Here is a 5909-nt window from a genome sequence, read left to right as displayed (position 1 = left end):
ATCCACCCCACCCCCACCTGAAATCAGGGAGGGAGAGATTAGATGCTTTGTGATTTGTGAATGCCACATGTCATCCATCAGGACGGGTCTCACCTAATTTATATGAGACCTGGTCTCATATAATTTTTTTCCCAATATGGGATGTGGGGTTGAACTCTGCGAGACCAGGAACTGAAACATGAACTGTTCGATCTGAAGGGAAAGATGAGACAACAAACCAGCATTTACAAATAATGTGCTCTGCTCTGTGATTCTGACAGGACATCACATAGAATTTTTTTTCATGATTGTGAATTCATAACCAATGTATTGCAGGTTATATACAACATCTTGGAGCCACGATGGGTTCGTGCAGAGATGAATGAGAAATTGCATTGAAGAATATTGTTCTTTATCGAAAAAAGTGAAGAATATTAGAAAGGTTACATAAATACTTTGTGCCAACTAGTAGTTTATCAGAGAAATTCAGTGCAGCAAAAATTCAAAAGAATTGTACAAGCAGTTGATTATCAGAGAAACCCAAATCGACTGAAACTGATCAACTCGTACAAGCCTTGCAGGTTGTTTCCACGGTCGCTTGGGTGCTGGCAAACGCTAGGACAATGGTGACCATGATGACAGGAGTTGTTGGTGGCCTCATGGATCTTGTTAATTGTATTGGACAGGAGGGATGTTAACCTTGGGTAATTTTTTGGGGAGAAAACATGTAGGACGTGTGACTATTTATAGGCACAGCCTCCGAAGATGAACATGCCTATCTAGAGGTTACTTCCATATCTAAGATCTTATTATAAGCTACTAGTATCATTTATATGATTTATTGATGACATATATTAGGGCATTAAATGTTGGGCGGTACCTTCCCACTCGCTGAAGCGTGTTGCGCGCGAGCGTATGGGCCGGCCCAGTGCGCCGCAGGCCACTGCCTCATTTTTTCTGTTTTTTCCATGTTTTTGCTTTTGGTTTTTTCTTTTATTTTTTTACTTTCGTTTATAATTCCAAATATTATAAATAAAATTTTACGTACAACACTTTTTAAACAATATTAATCAAGCATTTGAACCATGTTAAATGTACATAGAAAAAACATTTCTCATGTATACGAAAAATGTAAAAATGAAATATATAATGTCCGTGAAAAAAGTTGATCATGTATTTAAAAAATGTTAATCCAAGCATTTAAAAAAACAAATAAGTATTTCAAAAATATTAATCAAGTATTTAAAAAATGTTGAATGGGTATAGACAAAATGTTGACCATGTATTCACAAAATGTTAAACTTGTATTTGGAAAATGTTGGATGTGTATAGAAAAAAATGTTGACCATGTATTGAAATAATGTTATACTGGTATTTGAAAAATGTTAATGAAGCATTTGAAGAAGTTTAAATGTGTATAGAAATATAATGACCATGTATTCAAAAAATGTTAAGCTAGTATTTGAAAAATATTAATCAAGCATTTGAAAAAAAAGAGTTAAATATGTACAGAAAAAATGTTGACCATCTATTGTTAAAATGTTAATCTTGTATTTGAAAAGTGTTAATCAAGGATTAGAAAACTAAATTTAAAATGTGTAAAGAAGAAATGTTGGCCGTGTATTCAAAAAATGTTAAACTTGTATTTAAAAATGTTAATCAATGATTTGAAAAAAATGTTAAATGTGTATAGAAAAATGTTACTCTGGTATTTGAATAATGTTAATCTTATATTTCAAAATTATTAAATATGTATTAAAAGTATATTAGATATATACCCAAAATGTGAATGGAAAAAGAATGAAAACCTCAGAGAAAACAAAAGAAACCAGTGAAAAATGAGAAAAGAAACAAACAAAACCAAAGAAAAAAATAAAGAAAATAAAAAAAGCTAGTAAAAAATAAAAAGAATGAAAGAAAAAAATAAAACTAAGAAAACGAGAAAGAAAAGAAAAAAAGCTAATAAATTGGAGAAAGAAACTAAAAAACTAAAACAAAGACAACCTGGTAACCCAGTGGAAGACTGGTTATTTTCCTTCAACTAGGTCGCGACCTACCAACGTAACACGAACTGGAAGATGGTTGACTGGCTAAGATAACTAGGTCGCCCCTTTTCCTCAATGTTTCTAAAATATTTGCTAATGGGCTGGCCCGTTACTGTAGACCCTTCAGCTAGACTTCCATTGGACTCGCTAGTACCGAGATATAGCCTTTGTGTTAAATATGTTACCGGTTACATGGTTTTCTGCGGGGCATGTGCTCCGCTAATGGGGCATCCTGTTATTGTAAACCCTTCAGCCGAGTCTTTCGTCGGACTCGCCATAAGCAAGATATAGCCTTTGCGCTAAATGTAACCGATTACATGGTTTTTGCGGGCATGGTCACTTTCCCGACCGGCACAAGCTCAACTAGAAAGTCCTAGCAATTTTGTTTTGTTAGTAATATAGGGGATTCCCTTGTTCCATTTGATAATACAACCAAAGAAAATACAAACAATGCATTACCAATTTAATTATTAATTTGATTATATTTGGGGTACATAAATATATTTTACCTCTATATTTCTATTTAACTCCTAGATTGAAGGTATTTTGAGTTTTATTGCGATTTTGGGCCAGGCTTCACGCAGAAAACCATAAAACCAAAAAACCATAAAACCAACGGGATTTTGGTTGCAACATTTTTTGTGGTCATCGTTTCCCTTTTGTCTTCATTTTGTGTTGTGCATGCATACTAATTGATGTGGTGTGTGTGGTTGCGGCACAACGCATGTCCTCGTAGGTTCATGTACCGCCAGTAAACTATAATCGCTATCCATATGTGTTATATGACGGTTAAAACTAGCCAATGAACATTCCAATAAGGAAAACGTTTCACGCTGGGGTGCCGGCTGAACCTTCGGCCGATCGCGAGCCACACTGGCGCCCCGCGCCCGCCCAAGTCGCGCCCCGCGTGAGACTCCTGTTTTTGTTGGGCCCCACGTGGACCACCCCTCCTTCCTTATCTTCTCCCCAATTGTCGCCCTCATCCCCTACCTCCAGACACATCCTTTCCCGTGGCCGTATTTCTTCTTTCCTTTTCCCCCGCGATGCTGCCTACCGGCGGCCGAGGCCGGCCGTGTACCTCACTGAGCTAGGGGGACTACCCGCCTGCTGCCAGCCGGTGGCCGCTGTTGGTTGCGCTATGGCTGGGATGCGGTAGTCGCAAATCCTGCATCCGGCATGGGGAATGTTGGAACTGAGGGAAAAAATGCTACAACAAGTGCATACATGAGCTACGAGCGGCATTTTATTTTGCTGAAACTAGTCAAGTGTCGGTTGTGGAAGAAGCTTCAAAGCGGCATGGAAAAAAAGCTTCCACCCGGGAGAAAATGCTTCGACCATTTTAGAAAAAGCTTCAACCGGCTGTGGAAAAGGCTTCTTCCAGCTCCAGCTAGAGGAAAAGCTTCACAGTGGCATGAGGAAAAATCTTCCACCGCGGGAAAAAACTTCAAGCGGCGATGAAAAAGTTTCAACCAGCAGGAGGAAAAGCTTCAAGCCGCGATGAAAAAGTTTCATCCAGCAGAAGGAAAAGCTTCAAGCGGCAATGACGAAAAAGCTTCCACATGTGAAAAAGGCTTCAACCAGGGGAACACCAATGGTATGAGCAGATGACGGCGAGAGCTGCGGCCGACAGCATGGTGGTGCTGCGACGGACGCGCTACGGAGACAACGAGGCTGGGTGCTGGAACGTGAGAGGCGTCGGCCGCATTTTGCGTTGCTTTTGCAACAAGGAGCGACGACGTCCTATTGGAGCCGGGCGACGACCGCCTACCGTCGACGAGGCGAGGCGGCCAACTGCGATCTAAAGTTGGGGTGAGGCGCGACCTGTTGCGAGGTCTGCAGCCGACAGGGACGAGCGGTGGTGCGGGAACTACTCCAGAGAGGGAGGCTTTTCGAGTATCTCGCAATGATGAAAGACGAAGTCAACGAGGGACATGGGCCAGTTGGCAAATCAGGCGGTTGATGACACGTTAATCAGACGTCTGCGGTGTGACCGGCCCAAATTTGGGCCCGCGCGCCGGCGGCTATTAGTGCCCTTCCAATAAGGCAATAGTAATTGGGCGGTGCCACGTTCTTCGTAACACACACATTGAGAGACAGAACGACACCTGAACTGAATCACTGTAGCTTTGCTCTGCTCTGAACAGTTTAGGGGGTGTTTGGTTCAGGGACTTTTTAGTCCCAGAGACTAGAAAAAGTCCCTAAAAAGTCCCTAGGAACCAAACGGGAAGGACTTTTTCTACAGGGACTAGAAAAAGTCCTAGGACTTCTCAACCAAACACCCCCTTAGTTTAGCAGGGAAGGGAGGGAGGACTTTGCCGCCAAGCAGAGAAAATCGCCATTAAAACCTTGCTTACGAGCATCAGAGCACTCCCGTCACCCTCCCTCCCGCACGACAGAGAGAGCGCGGAGGGGCGACCGGCTAGGGTTCCTTCGCCGCCGCCGGCACTTCAACCGACTGTACCTCCCACCGACGCATCCTCCTCCGGTCCCGGCGCCCCCAATCCGGCCAACGACGGTGAGTTGATTTCCCCTCCCCTTTCAGCCTCCCTCGATTCCCCTTGCAGGTTATCTTCAGGGCCACGACGTTGATCCGTATGTGGTCGCTACTCACTCCGACGGAGGCCAGGGAGCGTTTGGTTACTGCGTCTACCCGATGGGAGATGGTAGCTCGGGATATTTTCAACCGCTTTGGATGACGGTCATGTAATAGGATAGGCATGTAGTGCTCCTATTTTATTTGCCAGCCGGTTGTGGCTTTTTGTTTAGCTCTTATAAGCATTTGTTTATTTCACACTTCGAGACTTGGAGACTTGTTGCTGGATTTTTTTTAATATGAGCCGTATGCATCTTTCTGATGCAGAGGCTGAGGTAAAACCCCTTTTCAAAAAAAAGAAAAAAATATATACCACTAGCTCCATTGAGACCACGGTCAAAGTTCCAGTCATTCAATCAAGTGTAGTTCATAGAATTTTGTGGCTTGGCTGTGATGGGTGTTAGTGCGCTCTAGGGTAATGGAGCTGGCCTAAACATTCTCTTTTTGTCCAAAGAGATTGAAACTCTGCCGGTTAGTGTATTCCACCAAATTATTTTCTTAATTATAATGTCTCTGAAACTCTGTACTAGAGTTTTCAACTTGGAACAACATGCATGTATGACAGCAAAAAGAGATTGAAAAGTACTAGCACAAAATAACATACAGTAGTACCTTAGAACACATAATTCTCCAGCAGATGGTGGATACAGTAGTACCATGGAGCAATTAACTCCCCTGAATCCGCTGCCCTCCAGCCGCCGCCGCCTAGCGAGATGCCGGAGCCAGCATCGTTGCCCTCCACGCAAACCAAGCATCATCGCCCGCAGGATGCCCGTCAACCGGGAAGAAGTGTGACAGACCACGCCGGACCGAGGACTTCAAGACGATGCCTCCAAAAAGGGTACGGCCACGGAACGTCTCCACCGTCCAATCCGAATATCAAGCTTTCACCCGGAGCTAGATGGAAGGAGAGGGAGCACCACGACGGAGCCTACAGGGAGGAACACGACGTCCGTGGACGCCATCACCATCGGCCAGTGCATGGACTGGGCAAGTGATGTACTTCGGTGCTTCAACCCTTTCGTCGCCTCCCCGGTCCGACAACCACCCGCAGCTATGCCACCCGAGTGGCCATAGATGCACGCCCGCATCCGAGCCGCACAGTCCGCCCACGACCACCGCGTCTCCCATCGCCAGGACCGCCGCCCTGCCACCAATCCACTGTGAGAGCTCCCAAAGGACACGACTTTGGCTAAATGCACGCCCCCAACCGCCTCCTGGAATCGCCGGCGGGCACTGCCTCGAGACGAACCGCGACCTGACGCTGCCCGGGGGAAGGGGGAGGTGGGGGA

This window comes from Triticum dicoccoides, chromosome 5A (assembly GCF_002162155.2).
Source record: "Triticum dicoccoides isolate Atlit2015 ecotype Zavitan chromosome 5A, WEW_v2.0, whole genome shotgun sequence".
Lineage (NCBI taxonomy): Eukaryota > Viridiplantae > Streptophyta > Magnoliopsida > Poales > Poaceae > Triticum > Triticum dicoccoides.
Note: the sequence above shows the minus strand (reverse complement) of the source record.